Source organism: Cetorhinus maximus, chromosome 15 (assembly GCF_964194155.1).
Source record: "Cetorhinus maximus chromosome 15, sCetMax3.hap1.1, whole genome shotgun sequence".
Classification (NCBI taxonomy): Eukaryota; Metazoa; Chordata; class Chondrichthyes; order Lamniformes; family Cetorhinidae; genus Cetorhinus; species Cetorhinus maximus.
The window spans coordinates 50,887,250-50,911,710 of NC_135893.1; positions in this window are offsets into that span (position 1 = coordinate 50,887,250).

The following is a 24,461-nucleotide window of genomic DNA, read 5'->3' on the forward strand; positions in this document are numbered from 1 at the left end:
TGCTTGTACCATACTCATTCCAATCAAGCATCAGCTCTAGACTCACTGATCAGCATTGGCTCCTGGTCTCCAAACACATTTAATTTAAAATTTACATCATCAAGTTTATGCTCCTTCATGACCTTGGGCTGACCTATCTCTGTAAAGCCCTACATCTCATGAAGTGTACACATTTCTCAGAGGGTTTGACAGGATAGATGCTAAGAGACTATATCCCCTGGCTGCAAGGTTTGGTACTAAGTGCCATAGCCTCAGGATAAGGAGTTAGCAATTTAGGAGTGAGATGAGGAGAAATTTCTTCACTCAGGGAGTTGTGAATCACTGGAACTCTCTACATCAGAAGCCTGTAGACGCTCAGTTGTTCAGCATATTTAAGACTTAGCTAAGGTAGAGTTTTGGACACCAAGAAAATCAAGAGATACTGGAATAGGTCGAGAAAGTGGAGTTGAGTAGATCAACTATGATCTTATTGAATGGCAGAACAGGATCCAGGAGCCAGATGGCTTATTCTAGAAGTTCTCACATAAAACTCGGAGGTATCTGTGCTCCCTTAACTTTGGCCTCTTCTGCATCTTCCATCCTCTTCATCCCACAATTGTCAACCATTCTTTCAGCCAACTAGGCCCTATGGTGTGAACTTGTTAACCTCTTTGCCTCCCCAGTTCTCTCTCTCTTCCCTTAAGACCCTCCTTAAAACCTACCTCTTTCATGAAGCTTTAGTCATCCTCTTAATATTTATTTTAATTTTTTTTAACACCTTTTATCCCTGTTTCAATTTTTGTCTGATCATGCTTCTGTGAAGCATTGTTTTCCATGTTATAGGTGCTATAAAAATGCAAGTTATTACTGTTGTTTATCTGGACACTTTGACACAGATTTAATGAATATGATCCTTCAATTCTGAGCATCTTCGAGGTTTTCTCATTCCATTTTCAAACACTTTCACCAACAGAAACCTATTCACGATGGCATGGCTCTGCCCTCAGTGGTAATGTGACATTACTCGCCACTGCACTCGAAAGAAGTTACCTTATGAAGAACTGCTATGGCAGAATTTTGCGCTTGACGCGCGGTGACGTGGGCGAGCATCCCGACGTCACTGCGCGCCATCGCGATATTTCGCTGGGCAGGCACACGATGAAGTCTGACGCACACTCACCATTAAGTAACGGGCCACTTAAGGCCCTTTAGTCTTCAACCGGTGCCAATTTTTTGGCACCCGTGCGATATTCGTGTCAGCGCACGGGCGCAATGGGCAGGCAGGTAGGAGACATTTGTATTAACCTCATCCACGGTCGGGATAAGAGGGCTCAGTGGGGTCGTGAATCTGCCCTGTGAAGTATTTATTGGTGAAAGTTTTCAAACTTGCCTGTGTGATCTGCAGTACTTCAGAACGCATCCCAACTGCTTTTCTTGGACTCTTAACCTTCAGGTCAGCACACTGCAGTGAGGGATCTTTTCTGGGCCTGCAGGTTTCAGGAAGCCTTCCCTTAGCCTGGGAATGGGACCTGATCTGTCCACTGGAGGCAGCTCCTCTGAGGAGGGAGGGCTAGAAGGGGGAGGAGGCCAGGAGTGCACATTCAGCCTCCAGGGGAGCCACCTTTGGGAGGACAGGCACAGGTACAAGGGGTGCAGGGCCAAGAGGTAGTCCAAGGTGGAAGGGACCGCAGAAGACGCCACTACCCTGCTGCCAGGGTATACAGGCAGCGAAGCAGCTACCTCAATATGTCTGAGGTGCAGTGCCAAAGGAGGCTCCGACGCTCAAGGCAGACAGTCAACTACATCTGTCAGATGATTGGGCCTGAGATCTCCGCGAACTGTGTGGTTGGACACCCCATGCCAGTGGCTCTGAAAGTCACAGCTGCCCTCAAATTCTATGCCTCTGGCTCATTCCAGGGGTTGGTGGGTGATCTTTGTGGTGTCTCCCAGTCAGCTGTCCACAATTGTGTCAAACAGGTTACAGGAGCTCTGTGTGCATTGACCTTCATCTACTTCCGCTGCAACCAGGCAAGTCAGGCACAGCGAGCCAGAGGCTTCGCAGCCATTGCTGGCTTCCCCCATGTCCAGGGTGCTATAGACTGTACCCATGTGGCTATCAAGGCGCCAACAGGTGAGCCCGATGCCTTGTTCAACAGGAAGGGCTTCCACTCCATGAACGTGCAGATAGTGTGTGATCACAGGATGCTGATTCTGCAAGTCTGTGCAAATTACCCAGGCAGCTCCCACGACACCTACATCCTCAGACACTCCCAGGTGCCGGGGCTTTTCAGTACTCTTGATGGATGGCTGCTGGGTGACAAGGGCTATTCCCTCAGAAGGTGGCTCATGACGCCTCTCCGCCATCCAAGAACAGAGGCTGAGCAGCGGTACAATAGGAGCCACGGCTCCACAAGGGTGTGGTGGAGAGAACCATCGATCTTCTCAAGGTGCGCTTCCAATGCCTGAACCACTCAGGGGGCGCACTCCAGTACCCACCAGATCGTATCTCAGTGAAAGTGGTTACATGCTGTGCTCTGCACAATCTTGTGCTGGAAAGGGGGGATGCTGTGGATGATGAAGATGTCAATGCAGTGGATTCAGCTGCACACAGAGTCCAGCAGTGAGTCTGAGGATGAGCAAGCACAGGGAAATGCTGAGGGGGTAGATTCTGACCCGGGCATACTCCAGGGAGGCAGGGACACCCGGGAGGCTTTAATCCAACAAACCTTCAGCTAGCACACCACATATGGACCTCCAGGACAAGCCTGGGCTGCCACCTCGATACTCGACGCCTAAGTACAAAATCTGCCAGGTCAGCAGCATTAACTGAGGGCCTTGTAAATAAAACTGAATGTCCAACAAATCACTCATTACACTTTTCTTAAACATACACATGCAGAAGAAACAAGGCACCCTTAGCCATGGTCACACATCTGGCATTTAATGTGTGAAGCAGAAGTTATCACAAATAGAAAACAGTAGTGTAAACAATCAAAAATAAATCATAAGGAAGTAATCTCAGGCTAACACAAAAGCACCAGTGAGAAACCCGTGGTGTGCCTAAGGTGCCTTATGCTTTTGTTTACGGGTGCTACATCTTGGTGCTGTCCCATCGCTCGGAGTGGCACCTGAGATAGCCTGCTGACTCTGCTGTCCTGTTGGCCTCGATGACCTTGGCAGTCATCCTCTGGCCCGTGGAGCCTGTGCTGGCCCCGCCTGGGAGGGAGCAGCCTGTTCCATAGCTGCCATCTCCCCAGTCATCTCAACCTAACCGGATGATACGGTTACTGGGAGAGGGGCGGAGGAGCTGCTGCCCTCATCTGGAGCGCCCTGAGAGGAGCCCACAGAGATGACAGGCAGCTGCGGCACTGATGTGAGGTCACCTCAGACCTCCCTGCTCACCGTGGATGGATGTGCAATGAGCTGGGAAGCTTGATGCCCACACCATCTCCCACACTGGCAGTGACCAGCTGAGGTCATTGCTGGTGTGAGGGCTTGCTAGTTAGAGCGCATCCCCAGGAAGCCCTGATTGGTCTCCTGGAGCCTCTCCACGAGAGACGCCACTCTCTCCATGGAGGGTGCATGGCGCTCGGACATATGACTCATTGCTTTGGCAAGCGTCCGCGTGGACTCCTCCAGCACGGGCACCATGCCAAGCATAGCCTCATGTATCTCCCCCAGATGCTCCCACACATCCGGCCGCATTTCCTGCACCTGCTGCCTCGCGGACGACTCCAGAGGCACATTATGAAGCACCGACTGAGCATGTGCCTGGTCCCCTGCAGTCCTCCAACTGCTGGCACCATGGGCACTCTCTGTCTCTGCCAGCTCCTCCAGCGACTTTGAAGTGCCATCACCACTTTGCCCCAGGACGCTAGCCGATTTTCCAATTCCCACCGAGGTGCAAGTATCTGCGCTGGTGCCTGCCTCACAGAAATGGTGTGACGCTGGTGAGACTTCAGGCCCCTCAGGTGTGAGAGGGGGCCTCTGCTCCTCCTCCTCTCAGCCCTGCTCTGATGATGCTGAAAGGAAGAACAAGGACAGTGGATCAGTTAGCGTGCAGACAATGACAAAGTTCATCCCTGTCCCCCAGACTCATTATGTGCTCAACCTTCCAGAACCCATGGCCCAGCAATGTTGCAACAATAACTAATTTAACAATCATCAGTGCTATGGCTGTTGGGAGGACAATGCGGACCTCACTGTTGGCCTTAAATGCCTGGCCGTGGCACCCCAGCCTCACCGATACCGGTGGACCTGGGTGCATGGTGCCTCTCCAGTTCAAGGGCCCCCTGCTCAAAGCGGCTTAATATGGAGAGCTGTGCCTGGCCGCCTCCAGTCCTCACAGGCTCGGCTGCGTTCTGCACATTCTTCTCCTGAAAAAGAGAGAAGAGCATTGATTAGGGCAAATTGCACATGGGCTCTGTTCACGGACGGCCCACCCCAACCAGAGTGGGACATATCAGGGCTCCAATGCCTCCTCATCCCGCTGCTGCCGAACACTCAGACAAAGATGCTAGGCCTGCTCCCCACCCCCTCACCGCCCCCTTGGACACATGCTGCCTACATCACATTAGGAACCACACAGTATTTCCTCCCATAGCAAGGAGGCGCAAGCACATGCAGTGTCGAGGGCAGCAGATGGTTCGTTGCCACGCCACCTTGAGGCTCCCCTTCCACCATCTCATCAGACTAGGGCATGTCCTGGAGTTCTGAGTCTGCGCCTAGGTGCAGCTCCTCCAGGTTGCCCCCAAACCAGTCATGTGGGACTAAGATCAACACATGGTGCAGGGGAAAGCTCATCTCCTCATGACCCACTCAGGCTGACCTCTGCATGGGCACTATCTGCTTGCCCACCCAGCAAAGGAAGAATGCCCTCAATGATTCAATGCAGTCACGACACTAAGACATGGCGCAGTGGGGGGTGGTGGGGGGCTGCAAAGGGTAAGGCTACCTGCTGGGTTAAATGACCAATGCCAACATGGTACTCACCCTCCCAGAGCGCAACAAATCATTGAAAGCACTGCTTGAGGCATTGGATCCAGGTGCACTGCACCATGTCACGGGTGCTCACCTCCCAGGCACGTTTTGTCATGTGGGGGGGCCTCCTCCTCCCATCGTGGGGGGCCAACCTCCCGCCGTGCTGCCATCTCCTTGAGGAGGGCAGCAAGGCAGTCATCAGAAAAGTGAGGAGCACATTGGCCCCCAGCTGGCCTACCCTCCAGCCTGGCCTGCTCACCCGAACCCCTCTGCTGCGGTCTGGAACGGGCTATTGTGAGCAGCCTACAAAAGGCTGCCAGGCCTTCTTTTAAACAGACTGCTGGGTCGTCATTGGACCTGACGGTCTGTGCATGCCCGCCGCCGCCCGCACACTCCCGCTATCCTCGGGAGCTGGGAAATATGTTGGGTGGCGCGGACCCGATCGTGGGCGGCGATCCGGTCCGCGCCCACCCATGCCTTCTTCCGCTCCCCACCCCCCCACCTCCCCCCGGCCAAACAGAAAATCCTGGCCCTGAAAAAGGATTTTCCCTTCCCTGATGTCAGTTTGAATCTACCACAAAGTCAAAGGGATCTCCAGGTGCCCAGCAAGAGTGATGTCATCAAATGCGGTAAGCAGCCAATCATGTTGAAGCATTCTCACAGAAAGCAAACCAGAAAGTAAGAAGTACTGAAGTTTTCACTTTTAATCAAAATTTTACAGGGAGTAGAAGAAATGAGGTAGAAGCTGAGATTTCATTAACATTTTTAAAAATTACTTTTAAAATGTATTTTAAATCATAATTAAGAAATTTAACATACCACAAATTAAAAATAGTTTTTCGGTGACAGTGATGCTATTCAGGAGTAATTATGAACTTCAAAACCCAGTTATACCTCATTCAATGAGAAGAAATTTCTTCTCATCTCAATCTTAAATGGCTGACTCATTCAATGAGGTGTAACTTTTTCATATTTTTTACGGTGAGATTAATAGTGTAAAAGGGCAAGTTTTCATCAGTTCAGTGGTTTCTACTTTATTATAGTCTGGGGAGACTTCAAAAGCACACCCTATGGAGAAACAGAGAATCACTGACTGCAGCTACTGTATTTCCATGTTTAACTACCTGTGTGCGGACTCCAGAAGTTGCTGCCAGTTTCAGAGGAGTAACAGTGGTAAACACTGACAGTTTTGCCGTCATTACTACCTCAAAATGTGGGCGAGTATATACTGCCTGTAATGATAACTTCTCGAACTGCTCTTAGCTGTCCTTTACGGATGCAAGGCCTTTCAAGTCAAAACCACATGGAAGCACAATTTCATGCACAGAGGTCAGAGGATCACTCAAGGACAATAATCCACCATGAAAACTCAAAGAGAGCAGTTCTTTAGTGCAAAAGCAATCCTCAATTTGCTGAACTTTGCTCATCATGCATCCTTCACCCAGGAGAGAGGAACAGTTTGGCTCATGACATTCTCCACAATTACTGTCAATGCCATTTCTTGAGTGACCAGCAGGAGGCACGATTCAAATGGGGCGAGCTGGATAATTTAAATTGTTTCTTTCATTCATGAAATGAACACTTTGCTTCCCCACTGCTAAGAATTGATCAAAGTCACCCACCTGTGACAAGTGAGCAGAAGTAACAGTCAGCAGTCTGCCTCAGGCTCATGACCTTCTGGTCAGGTATCAAGCATGAAACCACTTGAACATTTGAGCCACCCAGGGTAAAAAACACTTTGTTTATTTAGTTGGACTGCGAGCATGGCTGAACTACCAGTCAGGGAGTAGTCAATATTTATTTCGAAGTGTAACCCTGGTGGGAATGCTCTCAGTGAAATTAAATGGAAATACTGTGGCGGTTTAACCATTTTTTTTTGTTATTGGTTATCACGGACAGTTTAAAAGTTTCAATTGCATTAAGATTGAGATTGATATTTGATAGCTTCTGGATAAAAGAGGGAAGATTTCTCTGAACAAAATGCTTGTCCTCATAAGTAATAAGGAAAGCTTTACACCAGTCAAAACCTAGTTAAAGGGTAAATAAAATGTTTTAAACAACTAATATTTGGCAGAACTCATTCCTATTACAAAGTTTTAAAAACAGTGCCAGATATATTTTTTAAAGAGTGAATAGATCTCTTTGTTACAAATTGCCAGTTTAATGAAGGATGATCCAGGTTTACACCTTACCTGCAAACCATGTTCATGTCATGTCGGCATAAGAACACGAACCAATTTGAATCATTTCCCGGGTGAGCTATAAAACATGGGCCAGAATTTTAGCGGATTGGGCGGGCGCGCACCTGACCTGATTCGGCGTGAAATCGCGTAAGATGACGTCAGTCGAGCGTCCCAATGTCTACCCGCGCTCGCACGATATTTCAGTCGGTGGGTGCGTGCAAAAGTCGAAAGCGTGCGCGCCAACAATTAAGAGGCCAATTAAGGTCATTAATAGCGCAGTTGTCTGTAATTTTTCGTGGCCCATCCAACCATACAGTTGGCGGACGGGCGAATCGGCCAGGCGGCCTTTCCAATTTTTATGAAACCTCATCCAAGGGCGGAATGAGGTTCCCATGATGAAATAAAATAAAAATAAAAGTTGGCGGACAGCATTTTTATCATGTATATTTTCAGGTGCCTGATTGGGGTGCTTAGACATTTCTATTCTGCTTTTCAAAACTCTATTTGAAGGTTTTTGGGTGTGCAGCTGCCTGAGGCAGCCCTCTGCCTTCAGGGAGCGTTCTCACAGTGCTGGCCCGCACCTCGTTGGCATCAGTGCCCGCCCTCCTCCCGCCCCCACCGCAGCAGCGCTGAGCATCTCGTTCTTCATACTAGCTGGCTGTTATTTGGCCAGCAAGCGTGAAATCACGGTCGGGGGCCGATCGCCATCAGCGATCCATTCCCCGGCTGATCCCGGGCCCACCAATCGCACCCGCCCACTGACCAAAAAACTCAGGCCATGGTGTCATCAGGTATGAAAGTGTTCACATTGATAAATTGAGACTGATAAAGGGAGTGGGTCACGTAAACTGAGATTAAAGACAAGGGGAAATTCTAAAGAACCCTGACATAAAATAGAATGAAACTACAAAACATTTTACACGAAAACCCGTAATTAAAGATTCATGCAAAACCAAATTCAAACCACTTATATTAAAAATCTTAACAAACGACCTTTGGTTAGGAAAGGATAGGCTGCTTATGAAGAGTTTTATAAATGATAAATATTGTCTCTGAAACTTTCCCTAGAAATATTCCTGAAGATGGTATTCCAGGGACCAGGAGTGCATCCCGCTTGCCTGTTGGCATGTTCAGTTGGTAGCACTCTCATCTCTGAGTTACAAGGTTGTGGATTCAAGTCCCACTTCAGACACTTGAGCACAAAGTCTAGACTGATGCTCCAGGGAGGACTGATGGAGTGCTGCACTGTAAGTGGTGTGATCTATCAGAAGAGATGTTAAACTGTGGCCCTTGCAGGTGGATGTAAAAGGTCCCATTGTGCTATCTTGGAGAAGAGCAGGGGAGTTATCCCTGGGGTCCTAGCCAATATATGTCCTTGATCAACATCTCTACAACATTTAATCTGGACATCATCACTTTGTTGTTGTCTGTGCACATATTGCTGCAATTCCTACGTCACAACAGTAACTACACTTCAAGGAAGTGCTTCATTGGTTGGAAAATGCTTTGATGCCTTGAGGTCATGAAAGGCGCTATTAGTGCAAGTCTATCTGATTATTCTTTTTTTTCCCCTGGACAGCATGTTGAATTCATGCTGAGACCCCATTATAATGACTCAGGCAGGCAGCCAGCTCTAGTGACACTATTCAATGGCTGTTTGAAGAGGCTGGAAACTGACTAGGACATTGCAGAGGAGCTCAATGCCAGGAGCTTAGCTCTCAGCACATGGTTGCAATGCTGAAAGAAGTCCAATGAACATACCAGAGTTATCAAGGTTAAAATACTGCTCTCTGACTCTCTGCCCACATCTCTATTCTCACTACTTACAGCATTCACCATACTTCACTCTCCTACAATCACTGCACCACACTTCACTACATGTCTTCTCATACAAAGACATTCACCAGTTTTGGAATCCTCACTTCACCTCACTCTACAACAGACACACTGTTGATTGATCATTATTAACACATTCTCCAAACACCTCACAATACTATCACTAACATACTCCATTCTTTCTTGCAGGACAAGGTCACACGCAACTCCACATATCATGATGGTAGTGGAGTCGATCAAGCTCACAGCCCTCCACCACCCCCCCCCATTCCCCCCACCCCTGCACTTTGAAGAAAGCCTGCTGCACATCAAGGGAATGGTAACGTAATGGCGATGGTGACCTGCAATGTTGGAGGAAATAAAGTTTCCTCAGAGCCTATCTTCTTTTTCCCTCCGTCCTTTTATCTCATCTTATACATTCTACATGACAAATTACAGATACTTTCATCTGCCACTTATCTCCCTCTGCCCTCATTGAAAGCTAACCTTTGTCCACACTTTCATTTCAGTGTTGAAGATGTGGAGATACCTTTGCCATAAACTTTCTGAAAATACGACATCCCTCATTCTCACCCTCACAATTATCACATGTGCTTTAGAGACTCGACTCGAGGAGGGGTTGTCACTTTGGGAGTCACCAGTCACAAGTGGGCAGAAGTTGGGACATGGGGATAGGATGGCTCAGGTGCCAGCCTGCTGGAGAGCAAGATTAAATGCAGGAGGACTGTGCAGGATAAATGAGCCATGACTGCTGTTGGAAAACTGGCAGAGACCCAGGTGATGCCTCCCTGTGGTCACCAAGCACCTGTACATTGAGGGAATGGAACTCATTTCGATTGAGAAAAGTATTAGGCTGGTTATGAGGAATCCACAAGGCAATGTGAATGCAATTTATGACATCTTGCATTGTGGGGAAGCCTGCCACGCATGCAGCATTGAGCTCTCTCATTCTGCTTTGTAGTATACATGGGCAAAGTAATGTATGGGCAGAATTTTGCCCTTGGCGTGCGGGATCGGCAGGGGCACGCAGGGGTGGTCAGGAAGCTGCCTGCCGCCCGTGATTGGCAGCGCTCTGCGATTTTACACGGGGGGGGGGGGGGGGGGGGGGGGGGGTGGGCAATTAAGGCCCGCCCAGCGTAATACATGAGCGGCAGCACTAAGCGCTGCCTGTGCAGTTGGGGGGGGCGGGGGGAGTGCGAGCAGGCCTAGCGCGCAATTTGCACATGCACTCGAAAAACTTCTGAATATTCTGTGCCTCAAGGAGATGAAGAAAATAGAGAAAATATTGAAAAAAATTATTAAACCTCACAAAAAATGAATGAAACATGTCCCCTCATGTGAATCTATCACAAGAGCAGGGACATGTTTTTAATTAAAAATTGAAGCTTTTATTTCATTTGTATTTGATTTTGGAAACTTTATCCCGCCCATGGATGAGGTTTCCAAAAAAATGCAAAGGCCGCTTGGCCTTTTTGCCTGCCCATCAACCGTTAGGTTGGACAGGCAGTGAAAAATTCAGCACAGTTGATAACTTAATGGCCTTAATAGGCCTTTTAATTTATTGGAGCCGGCAGCGCGCCAGCCGACCGAACTATCGTGTGTCTGTGTGCCGATGTCGGCATGCTCGGCCGACATCATCGCGCATCATTTCACGCTCGGTCGGGTCAGGCGCGCACCCACCTGCTGAGCTAAAAATCCTGCCCTATGTCTTCTTCGATGTGTAGAGAGCCTTTGTGACCTCCTTCATACAATAGTGGACTGCAAACTCTTATCTCATCTTCCTTGTAGCTCACTCTCTTTGTCCAGCCCCAAATACAGCCCTATTAGACTGTTAATTCATTCTGAAACCAGATGGTGAAGCAGGAAACCAAGTGCCAATCTTTTACTTAATACTAGATTTATTTAAAGAACGCAACAATACATATGTCTGCCTCCTCCCTAACTAACACCCAGTGTCCCAGAAGTCTTCCTTTATAGTTTTATGAGTAAATCAAATAATCAAATTAGCTAAAGAACCATCCTTAGACCCTCTTTACAGACTCTTTTGAAAAGCAAAATCAATAAATTAAACTAAAAATCAAAAGTGGGGGCAGGGGAAGCGTGCAGGGTGACAGCCCCTGGTGGGGCACTGTAGCTAAAACAAAAACGTGAAAGGAAACTTACAAACTCAAATCAAAATGTCATTTCCAGGGGTGATGATGCACCCCAGCCCCTGTGGTGCCCACCAATAATGGAAGGCCTTCTAGCGCACCAGCAGACACTGCGTGCTCCCTCTCCAGGGCCATCTGGCTGCAAACATAACCACAGTAGAGGGGCGGGCGGGCGGGCAGGCAGACAGTCAGGTCAGATTACCCCCCCCTGACGGTGAGGGTCCTGGTCCCCTCCACACTGGGTGTAGACCCTCTTTATATGTGCTCAAGTTACTTAATCAATCAAGCCCTCCACCTGTATGCCCTTAACTTTAATAATACAATTCACATACCAATAACACAGGCCACCCACGTATGCAGTCAAATAGTTGGGAAGGCAGTCAAAAACAATATATCTCCAGTAAGCTCTCCTCAACAGTCAGAGTGAAGTTTCCAGTGTCAGAAAACAGACCAACAGACACCCTGAAGTTAAACAAAAGCTGCAAATAATAAACTAGCAACTAACCTGTAAGGAGTGAATGGTCCCTCTAAAGAGCACCAGTGGAGGATCCTGCCTGCCTATTGGTGCCACTAGTTGCTGAGCAAGTTTATCATGTCATGAGTCAGGTACTGGGGCACCCCAAAAAATCAGAAAAGGCTCCTCCAACAAGCGTTTTGCTCTACTATTAAATATTTTATTCTTTACATAGTTCTGGCATGCACTCTGGATGCCTATGAAGAAGCCACATACAATATAACAGGCAGCACTCAACCGGCTCATAATGAGTGCACTCATGCTACCTGTCATATTGAACTGTGGCACCACAAAAATTAATGTATTCAAAAAGGTTTTCTCTAAGTTGTAGACTCCAGAGTCTATGGCTGGACCTTGAACTCATGCTGCACAAAATCATTTTTATTTCCTATTTTTACTCTATACCCTCCTATATCTATGTCTACCCATATTAATAGCAATACCCATGAGGTTCAGTTCTACATGTTAATTGTTGTCCAAATTGTTGTAAATGAACAATATCCTTTCTCCACACAATACTCACTATGGAACTAGTTTTGACCTTATATGTCTGACCCTTTGATTTCTTGTCACAGTTCAGGAATAGAAGAGGAAAATGCTTTAGGTACTACCAGTGGAAGATATAAGAACTGCATAAAAGATCTTGCAGTAGGGAATGTAAGTTGCTAGAGTGGTGTTAAGTACAGATGGTGCTTGGGTATTTTCAGAAGTTGTCCTCTGTATAAGATAGTGTCTTGAACACACAGGTGCTGAGCAAGATAGAAAATAAGAACATATCAAATAGAATCATGTGTAAGCCATTTGACCCTGCGAAACTGCTCCACAATTCAAGAAGACCATTGCTGATGTTCTTCCTGAACTACATTTTCTCGCACTTTCCCCAAATCCGTTAATTCCCTTCGTACCGGAAAATCTATCAGTCTGTCCTAAATAAACTCAATGTCTGAGCAACCGCAGATCTCTGTTGTAGAGAATTCAAAAGATTCACAGTCCTTTGAGTGAAGAATTTTCTCCTCAGCTCAGTTTCAAATGGCTGATCCCTTATTTTGCTACATCGATCACAAGTTCTAGACTCTCCAGCAGGGGAAACATCCTCCTAGGTTCTAGCTTTCCCACCACTTAAGAATTTTATATGTTTCAATTAGATCACCTCTCCCTCTTCTAAATTCTCCTTCTAAATTCTAGGGAATGTAGGCCAATCTATTCAATCTCTCCTCCGAGGACAAACCTCATCCCTGAAATCAGTCCAGTGAAAAAGCAGGATCAATAGGAGTTGAGTAGGTTTATGAATGGTAAAGGATGAGGACTTACAAGAATATCTTGGCCTGCTTTGGCTACTCTTGAGAGGTCTGTTTTTTTTAATATATATGTTATGTGCCAATTCTTGTGGTGATGGAGGTTACAGTGATAGATTCTGAAAAACACCCCACATACAATCTAAATTATCTTATTATGGGCTTCCTACCTTTTGTGCTCAAGAGTCTCTCCCTCTGGCTCTGACTTCAGCCCCTGACATCTCCAAAGAGGCATCAGGAAACCTTGGAGCTCCCACTCCTGCTGATTCGCCCCCAAGCCTGTTGCTTCTTGAGACATCTGGCACTGCCTCCTGCTTGAACATGGGTGGCCTCTCTAACCAGCTTCAGCCAACTACGGGCTAAATTTCCCCTTTTGTCCTGGTGCAGCAACTCTATTAAGAATGTTATCACAGCTCCAAACCCATTCTGCGTGTATAATTATAGCCCTAGGAGAAATTGCAGTGGGTTACAATGAATTCATAGGGACAGGCGCTATCGCTACCTCACCATGGCGGGGAGTGTGTGTGTGTGTGTGTATGTGCGTGTGTGTGTGTATGTGCGTGTGTGTGTGTGTATGTGTGTGTAGTAAGAACAATAACTTATTATGGACCTCATCAGACTATTCTGCATTGCAGCATTTATGTTATGGTAAAATAGTATAATGCACTTTAGTCTTCCCTGATTGTACTGGCTTTGTTGAATCTGCACAAGATCTGGCCTTGCTAAAAGCAAAATTTTCAATTTTATTTGTATTGTAACCTGTAATATTAGTAGCGATCTCATAGTTGTAGTTATGCAACGTATTAATTCCTACTCCTGACAGCAAATTAATCTATAAGGACAATGTTTGTCAGCAATGGTAAAAGCTCTAATCGCACAGGAACAATTTCCTCAATCACAATTTGCATGTTGTAATGTGGTAAAAGCGGCCACAGTGCAGCAATTACTGATCAGGTTGTGTAAACATCAGGTGCTAATAGGCATCAACTTTGCCCATGGCAAATTAGACTCTGAAGAAGAGTCATACGGACTCAAAACGTTAACTCTGTTTCTCTCTCCACAGATGCTGTCAGAGCTGCTGAGTTTTTCCAGCATTTTCTGTTTTTATTTCAGATTTCCAGCATCAGCAGTATTTTGCTTTTTTATCAACTTGTTTGTCATTGATACCTTCACAGAACTCTTATTTAAATTTGAAAAATTATAAATGCAAAGCATTACAAGTGCCATTTCACTCCAAAATCAATCCATCCAACCTAGGCCTGAATTTTTGCAACAACAGGGAGCCTCTCCATCATTACAAAAATACAGAAGTCCCGCCCCCAAACACTGCACCTACCATTTTCACAGGGGCAGGAATGGGCCCAGGTTGGGATTTGAGCATGCGCACTTTGCAGAGGCAGCTGTCCAAATAAAACAGCAGTTGCCTCCATTCATGCCTGATTTTCATTAGCCAGAAGTGGGAAGCACAAGGTGTGCAGCTTAGATCTGATAGGGGGTTTGTGTCTTTGTGTGTGTGTGTGTGTGTCTTTGTGTGTGTGTGTGTCTTTTTCTTTTTGAATAAAATCTGAACTTCGTGAAGTCCTTTGGAGAGGTGGGGTACCATTTTGGAGAGGTACAGTAGCCCATTTGATATAGTCCCAGGACACTTTCGGGAGAGGTAAGGTGCCCCTCAGGATTGTTAGAAATGAACATGAATCTGCGTAAAAAGTGCATAAACTCGTTGGAACTGTAAAGAGAGCTATCAAGTGGAACTGTCAAAAGTGTCAAAAGTGGCAAAACAACTCTAAGAGGAACTGTCAAAAGTGTCAAAAGCGACTGTCAAGTTGTCAACTCCTGCCCATTAAATCTTTGAAACAACTGTGCAGTGTTACAAAAAAGTCATTGCTTGCTACTTTTCTCTGTCCGTTAACATAAGCCTGAGAGCTGTAATTACTGGGAGCAGAATCTTCTGGCTGACATGCGGATGGCGGAGTCCACACGCCAGCGCTTAAAATGTCGCGCGAGCATCCCGACGTCAGCGGGCGGCATCGCGATATTTTGGTCGGCGGGCGCTATGCAATGGGACGCGCGCCCGCCATTAATTAAAGGCCTTGTTAAGGCCATTAACTCTCCAATCAACCAGGATTTTGAGGGGCCCGTGCGAACTTCGGGTCGGCGCATGGGCCCAACGGGCAGGCAGGTAAGTGATTTTTTTACAAACCTCATCCTGTGGCGGGATGAGGTTTGATATCGGAATTAAAAACTTTTAATAAAGTGTTTGTGTTCTTCACTAATATGTCCCATCTCTTGTAACATTTTCACATGAGAGGGACATGTTAATGATTTTTCAATTTTTCTATTTTTAGAGTTACACAGAGTTTCATCGATCTCCCTGAGGCAGCACTTAGTCTCAGGGAGATGTGCGCTCTTTCACACGCATGCGCGAAAGAGCGCACTCTGGCAGTTGGGGAATTCCCCCCCCCCCCCACCCGCACAGAAAGCGCATAGCACTTCCTGTCAGGCGACACGCTGGGCAGGCCTTAACTGGCCCACCCACTTAAAATGGCGGTGGGGCCCATTTCGGCGGTGGCGATTGGCTGCCCGCTCGCGGCCAAGTCGGTTGGGCCTGCCTACCCATCAAGGGCAACATTCTGCCAATTTCTGCTGAATGACTGATTTTAGAACTTGTATTATCACAGTGGGTTGCCTTCCATGTCACAGTTTGATTGGCAGCTCAAAGTGGTTATAGACTCTTTGAAGTGAGACTATGAATTCCAATGTTTGTGTTTATAAGGATTAAGCTCTTGAATGAAATTTTTGTTCTTATATAAGATTATGTAGTTGAAAGAATGTAAATGTAATGAAATGGATTTTTATGAATGAGAGTGTTTTTTTAAAAAGTCTGTAATAGCCACTTAGAGCTTTATTTTGTTTAATCTCAGCATGGCACCTGAGGTCTGTCCGTGGCAGATACTGGATGGGTTGGCATGGTAGGTGTAAGGAGAAAGGGTGATGGGAGGGGGATTGGCACTAAGTTGACCCTAAGTTGGCATAAGGGCAATAAAGGGCCATGGGGATGGTTAGAAGGGCATAGGTTGTCATGAAGTGTATTAGGGGTTATTGGAGTTGGATGAAGGGACATAGATTGGCATGGGGGTTATGAGGAGTTAGGGGATGGATGGAGGGGCATAGATTGGCATGGAGGGTATGAGGGATTATGGAGGTTGGTAAGGAGCATATGTTCTCATGGAGGGTATGAGTGGTTATGAGGATTGGGAGAGCGGCATAGGTTGGCATGGAGGGTATGAGGGGCCATTGGGAGTGAGTAGAGGGCATGAGGTGGCATAGGGAATATGTGGGAGGTGAGTGGGTCTGAGGGGTGAGGGCTGTTTTTTGTTTTAATGATTTTAGAAAAATCTTCGACAAAGTGCCAGAGCACCAAGGCAAGCTTTATTCCCAGCCTGCCTCCACACCCTGCAGGTTCAGCACTCATTCTGGAGTTGCCCACACCAACTCCCAGAGAACACACAAACTTCCGGGGCACTTTCCTCCAGAGAGGATTTGCGGAGCCAGGAAATGTCCCAACCATGCTCCTGACCTGGGAACAAAGAGTCAGGCCCAAGTGTAAAAGAGCAGCCACTTCAAAGTAAAATAACTGATTCGTAATATTTTCCACGATGCTCAGTTTGTGAATTTGCGATTTGAAAGTTTCTGAAATACCAGTGATGGGATTTCTCATGTGTTGTTAAGGCTCATTCCTAAAATAGAAACCTGTGCTAGCTGCTAACCTAGATTTTCTTATTGGAAGGGCAGAGGTGGTGACTTGGTGATGGGGAATTATATGCTCTTAAATTATTTGTTCAAAGTAATACCTCAAATGCTGATACTCAGTAAACTTTTTTATGAAATGCAAAAGTGCAATGTTTGCAGAAATCTTTTTTCAGTAATGTATGGTCCAGTGCGAAACATTCCTGAAACTGGGACTGAATTTATTGCAATGTTTCCCTTTGCTATATTTTCAAACTTTTTGGTGTTAACCTTTTTATGTTCTGCTAGGGTTCATGTATTGTACGTTGCTGTTGTCTAAATGTGTTGGTCAGTCATTATTTGTACATAACCAGAGATGATTGTGTATGCTCCCTACCTTTATGCCTGTCTTGTGAGTTTGTGTGCAATGCGGACTGTAAAATGCTGTCTGACACATCACCTGACCTCAGTATTTACAATATGTCACTACATTTTTTAATGTAATGCAGCACTTGTCATCTCCATCCATGTCAATAGTGACTAATTAAAGCAGGCAAGAGTTCGCAGCTTGAAGGCAGCAGCAGATCGCCAACTCAAGCATTCCCTTCTCAATTAATCCGCCAGTGCGTGACACCTAGCTGAAATAGATGTGTTATTACCCACAGATTAATGTCACATTGTGCATCATGCTTTTTTTTCTTTTTTTTTGCTTCATTCAGGGTAAAATCTTCACTTTTAAGAAAGGAAAATAGTAATTTTATTGTGCGGGTTATTCTTTGCTATTGTTCAGGCCATAAAAAACAATTAGCACTTTCAAGATGCTTGGATGTATGTGACTCAAGGAGAGTATTCATAAAAGGCTTGGTGATATAATGTTCAAACCTGAAAGGAACACTGCTTCTTTTGGCCATTCAGCTGTCAGAGAGGGTAAAATACATCAGTTTTGTTCTACTTCTGTGGCATTTACTCCTGTATAAGTGAATGTATTTCAGGTGTAAAACCCAGCACTAATTTATCACAAGACAAATAATTTTCCTGTCAATGGAGTCTACAAGTTTGCCATTTTTAAGTTTTTAAATCACGAGCCCTGAAAGCAAAAGGAAAGCATTAACATTTTTTGTTACAGTTGGATCAAAGAGAAAGTTTTTCATAATTAGCCTTATGGATGATCATGCTCATCACTTTGTCTGATTAAAGTTAAAATGTCCATTTTCAATACAGGAACATAGAAATAAAGACCAGGAGTTGTGTACTGGGCCCCTCAAGTCTGTTCCACCATTCAGTTAGATCAAGAGTGATCTGTAACTCAGCTCAATTTACCTTTCCTGGCACCCTTATCTCATAAAAAATCTCTTGAACGCAGTCTTGAAAATTTCAGGGCACTTAGGTGCAGAATATTCTATATTTCCACTACCCTTTGTGTGGAAGAGATGCCTCCCGATTTCACTCCTCAAAGGCCTAGACCTAATTTTAAGACTGTCTCCATTTGTCCTGGATTCTGCCACCAGAAGAAATAGATTCAATATATCCACCCTAGCAAACCCCTTTATCATTTTTAATAACTCAATTAAATAACCCCTCAACAATCTAAAGTCAAAGCAATATATCACAAATTTATGCAACGTGTTTTCAAAATTGACTTTATCATTCTGGTGAATTTGCACTGCACCCCTTTCAAGGCCAATATATATTACCTGAGACATGGTGCCCGTAACTGAACGCATTATTTCAGATGGGGTCCGATCAAGGCTCTGTATAAATGAAGTATTACTGCCTCGTCTTTTATTCCAATTCCCTTGAGATAAAGGCAAACATTCCATTTGCCTTTTTGATTACTTTTTGTACCTGTGCACTAGCTTTTAAGTGGGATGTGAATCTGGACAGCCAATCCTTTTGCTCCTCCAGTTTCTAGTCTTTCATCATTATGAAAATATTCCAGACTTGGATCCAATATGGATGACCTCACTTTTCCTCACATTCAACTCCCTCTGACACAGTTTTTCCCATTTACTTAATTTGTCTATGTCCCTTTTGTAAATTTCTGTTCCCATCTTAACAACTTCCAGTGCCTCCTAATTTGGCGTCACTTGCAAACTTGGCCATACAACTCAACATATCTTTATCCAATATATATGAGCATTAGCTATAGTCCCAGAACAGATTCCTGGGGAACACAACTTGTCACATCATGCAGTCCAATTACATTCCCTTTATCATTACTCTCTACCTCCTACCTCCCAACCAATTTTTTTATTCGTTCATGGGTTGTGGGCATCAGTGACTAGGCCAGCATTTATTGCCCATCCCTAATTGCCCTGTTCAGGGGGCATTTAAGAGTCAACCACATTGCTGTGGGACTGGAGTCAGACCAGGTAAGGACAGCAGATTTCCTTCCCTAAAGGACATTTGTGAACCAAATCGGTTTTTGCGACAATTCTCAATGGTTTCATGGTCATCATCAGACTTTTAATTCCAGATTATTTCTTTTATTGAATTCAAATTCCACCATCTGCCGTGGTGGAACCCAGGTCCCCAGAGCATTACCCTGGGTCTCTGGATTAGCAGTCCAGTGTGACAATGCCACTACCACCTCCCCAATTTACCAACTTATGTCACAAGGTTACAATAATGTTAATTATAATTCTTTGAGGGGTCTGGACAGAGTGGATAGGGAGAATCTGTTCACACTCATGAAAGGATCAAGAATGAGGGGGCACAGATTAAAAGTGATTGGCAAATGAAGTAAAAATAATATGAGAACCAGTGTTTCACACAGCGAGTGGTTAAGGTTTGGAATGCACTGCCTGAGAGTGTGGTGGAGGCAGGTTCAATTGAAGCATTCAAAAGGGAATTAGACTGTTATCTGAAAAAACCATTGAGTCTGCTCCGCCATTCAATCATGGCTGATAAGTTTCTCAACCCCATTCTCCCGCCTTCTCCCCGTAACCTTTGATCTCCTTACCAATCAAGAACCTATCTATCTCCGTCTTAAATACACTCAATGACCTGGCCTCCACAGCCTTCTGTGGAAATGAATTCCATAGATTCACCACTCTCTGGCTAAAGAATTTTCTCCTCATCTCTGTTCTAAACGATCTTCCCTTTACTCTGAGGCTGTGCCCCCGGGTCCTAGTCTCTCCTACTAATGGAAACATCTTCCCCACGTCCACTCTATCCAGGCCTTTCAGTATTCTGTCATTTTCAATCAGATCCCCCCTCATCCTTCTAAACTCCATTGAGTATAGACCCAGAGTCCTCAAACGTTCCTCATATGTTAAGCCTTTCATTCCTGGGATCATTCTCGTGAACCTCCTCTGGACCCTCTCCAGGGCCAGGACATCCTTCCTGAGATACGGGGCCCAAAATTGCTCACAATATTCTAAATGTGGTCTGACCAGAGCCTTATAAAGCCTCAGCAGCACATCCCTGCTTTTATATTCTAGTCCTCTCGAAATAAATGCCAACATTGCATTTGCCTTCCTAACCACTGACTCAACCTGCAAGTTAACCTTAAGAGAATCCTGGACTAGGACTTCCAAGTCCCTTTGCACTCCAGATTTCTGAATTGTCTCCCCATTTAGAAAATAGTCTATGCCTCTATTCTTCCTACCAAAGTGCAAGACCTCACATTTCCCCACGTTGTATTCCATCTGCCACTTCTTTGCCCATTCTCCTAACCTGTCCAAATCCTTCTGCAGCCTCCCCGCCTCCTCAATACTACCTGTCCCTCCATCTATCTTTGTATCATCTGCAAACTTAGCCAGGATGCCCTCAGTTCCTTCATCTAGATCATTAATGTATAAAGTGAAAAGTTGTGGTCCCAACACTGACCCCTGTGGAACTCCACTAGTCACCGGCCGCCATCCTGAGAAGGACCCCCTTATCCCCACTCTCTGCCTCCTGCCAGACAGCCAATCTTCTATCCATGCTAGTACCTTGCCTCTAACACCATGGGCTCTTATCTCACTGAGCAGCCTCCTGTGTGGCACCTTGTCAAAGGCCTTCTGGAAGTCCAAGTAGATAACATCCATTGGCTCTCCTTTGTCTAACCTACTCGTTACCTCCTCAAAGAATTCTAACAGATTTGTCAGGCATGACCTCCCCTTGATGAAACTATGCTGACTTTGCCCGATTTTACCATGCACTTCCAAATATTCTGAAATCTCATCCTTAATAATGGACTCTAAAATCTTACCAACAACCGAGGTCAGGCTAATCGGCCTGTAAGTTGCCGTCTTTTGCCTCACTCCCTTCTTAAACAGGAGGGCTATATTAGCGATTTTCCAGTCCTCTGGGACCCTCCCTGACCCTCCCTTTTCTTGTTGCATAAGCCCTTTCTTTCAGCTTGATGCTGGCTGTCACCTTGTTTGTACAGGATAATATAAATAATGCATTTAATCGGGTCAGAGACTTGGGGGGTGTGATGTAGTGTGAAGGGTAATGTTAAATATGTAAGTAGACAGTATACATCATCAATGATATAAGATCGCATGACAACAGATTATGCTGAGGGATAGTTCTATGTGGAGCCTTGTGTTAAGTCTTGTACTGTGCATAGCAGAATGCTCACTAAAAGATAACGTTTATCAACAACCTTGCCTCCTGCAGTTTCTATCAATCCTGATCAAGGACAACCTCATCTAAGACCCAAAATGATGATGACAGAGTTTGTTGACCATGATTGTTTCACAAAACAAGTGGAGCTTCTGCATTTTAGGAGTATGCATTGGTTTTGTCTCATATCAAATACCACTCTGAATAATTCTCACTGTTTGTCTATACTCATCAGCTCTCTTTGTGGTGGTTCAATTTATCTCTCCTCCCTTCAAAGCTTGTTTTACTTGAATTCAAAACCTTGGCTTGCGCCCCCTGCACCTGGGCCCCCTCCACCCCCACCCCCCCCGGCCCTCCATCTGAAACCTAACATCAAATTCAATCATATTATGCTCACTATTCACAAGATGTTCCCTTAAAGTCTGAGCATTAACTAATTCTGATTTATTACTGATCACTAAATATAGCATGGCCTTTTCCCTGTCAGTTCTAAAATTTATTGTTCCAGAGAACTACCCTGAACACATTCCAGGGATGCACTGCCTTTACAACTTGAGCTATTCTCCTAGGGGTTGCTATTAGGACCAGTGCTTCTTTTAATATATATTAACGACCTGGTCTTGGATACACAGAGTATAATTTCAATCTTTGTAGATGCAACAATTCCGACATTAAATAAACAGTAAGGAGTATAGTAATAGACTTCAGGAGGATGTAGACTGATGAAATCAACAGACACATGGCAGATGCAATTTACTGCAGAGAAGTGTGAAATGATTAATTTTAGTACAAGCAATATAAACTGAATGGCACAAAGTTAAAGAGGGTGCAGGGACAGAGTGGGCTTGGGTGTACATACACAAGTCTTTGAAGGTGGCAGGACAAGTTGAGAAAACTGTCATAATGGCAGAGGGGATCCTTGGTTTTATAAATCGAGGCATAGAGTGCAAGAGTAAGGAAATTATGCCAAAATTTTATAAAACACTGTTTAGGTCCCAGCTGGAGTATTGTGGCCAATCTTGGGCATCACACTTAGGAAGGATGTCAAGGCATTGGTGAAGGTGTAGAGATGATTTATTAGAAAGATGTCGGGCTTCAGTTATGTGGAAAGTTAGGTCTGCTTAGACATCTAGTCTGAACAGTATACTGTGGAGGTGCTTTTTTAAATTGGTCTTGAGAATAATGTGATAAGAAGAGGTAGGAAGGGAATAAAAATGCTGGAACTTGAAAATTCTTGAAATACTCAGCAGGCCTGATAGCATCTGGGTGAGACAAACAGAGTTAACAGCCTGAATGTTCATGGACATGGAGAGCCTTTCCACCTTTATGAAAATGTAGCCAGAGGCCCAAATCTGGAAGTTCCACCTCGAACCTGGCCCCCGCAATTTTTGCAGGAACGGAATATGGGCCGGGTCGAACTTTGGGCATACGGGGTTCATGAAGGCAGCTGTATGTGTTAAAGTGCAGCTGCCTTCAGTTAGATCTGATTTTCACAAGGATGGAGTGAGAAATATGACTTATGCACATTAGACCAGGTAGGAAATGCCTAAGCTAACTGAAGTTCTTTGGAGAGATAAAGCACCCTTCTGGATATCGTTCCAGGCCACCTTTGAGAAAGCCTAAGTGCACTTTGGTATTGTTAAAATTAGACATGAATGTGTGTAAAACTGTCAAGCTCATTGGAGCTATCAAATAGAGCTGTCAAAGGGTGATGTCAAGCTGTCGAGGCTTTTACATTTCCTGCCCTTTAAATATTTGGGGGAAAAAACTTTCTGCAGCATTTAAAAATCAGTGCTTGCTATTTCACTCTGTTGACATAAGCCTGAGGATTAGTGCTAAATGACTGATTTCACAATCTATAATTATCACAATGGGGTTCCTTCCATTTCACAGTTTGATTGACAGCTCCAATGCTTATAAAGCCTTTGAAGTGGGGCTATGAATATAAATGCTTGTTCTTATAAGGGGTTAAAGGAAGTTAAATGTAGTAAATGGATTTTAAATAGTGAATTCATCAATATACTCTTAAGAACTTTATTTAATCTCAGCATGGGTCCTGAAGTCTACCCATGGTGGATATTGGGTGAGTTGGCATGGAGGGTGTAAGGGCAAAAAGTGGTGATTGGGGGGAATGGGTTGGCTATAAAGGGGATTAGTTTGGCATGGAGGATATGAGGGGTCTTAGGGATTGGTGGGGGGCATGTAGTGGCAGGGGTTGGCATAGATGGGGCATGGGATATGTGTGGGATGTTGAGGGGATGTGAGGGGTGGCCACTGGAGAGCTGCTTTTTGTTTCCTTTTTTTTCACAACTGGGACAAAGTGCTGGAGCACTGAGGTGGGCCTTCCGCTCAGCCTACCTCTGCTCAGGGCTGCCTCCAAATGCTTTCTGTGGGCAACGGGATAGACTCCTGTAAAACCCACCTCCCTTCCCCGGAACGAAAATCTGAAATTTCGGGGCACTTTTTCTGGAGTCAGGTTTGTAGAGTCAGGAATTCTCCTGGCCCTGCGCATCCGACACAAGAGCCAAAATTCAGGCCAACGTTTCAGGTTAATGACCTTTTGTAAGAGCTGATAAAGATTGTGGCTGTGTTGGGGATGCTTCATGTGAAATGCTCTTGCACGAGGGTGAGCTACACTCCGATAGCTCTATTAGCTTGTGGCACTGGCTATCAATGCTGCTCTTGCTCACTTACCTATTTATGCTGGTCTCCTGCTTCTGCTTCTCTTTCACCTCTTGCTGCCCGGCTGGTGGTAAGGATTGATCCCTCATAATGGCAACATACAGCACATTACCCCAAATCTGGAAAAACAGGCAAGGATGTAACGCAGTGCTCTTCTCAAATGGTCCAGGCAGTTGAAGTGGTGCTTGTGCTCACTTACAATCCTCTCAAAACTATTTCTGGTGGTATTGTAGATGCCAATGTAGGCCAACTCTGCAGCTGCGCTCAGGCGGGAGTCAAGAGTCATGTCTGGTGGAGATCCCCTCTGGTCCATTAGCCAGCCTTTGACCCAAGGAGCTAGTTTGGAATGGGTAGATGAAATTCAAGGCAGGGAAGTGCGAAGTGATACATTTTGGGACAAATAACCAGGAAAGGCAATATAAAATAAAATATACAATTTTAAAGGGGGTGTAGGTGCAAATGACCTGAGGGTATATGTACAGAACTCATAGAAGGTGGCAGGGGCTGTTGAGAAAATGGTTGATAATGCATACAGAACCCTGAGCTTTATAAATAGAGGCAT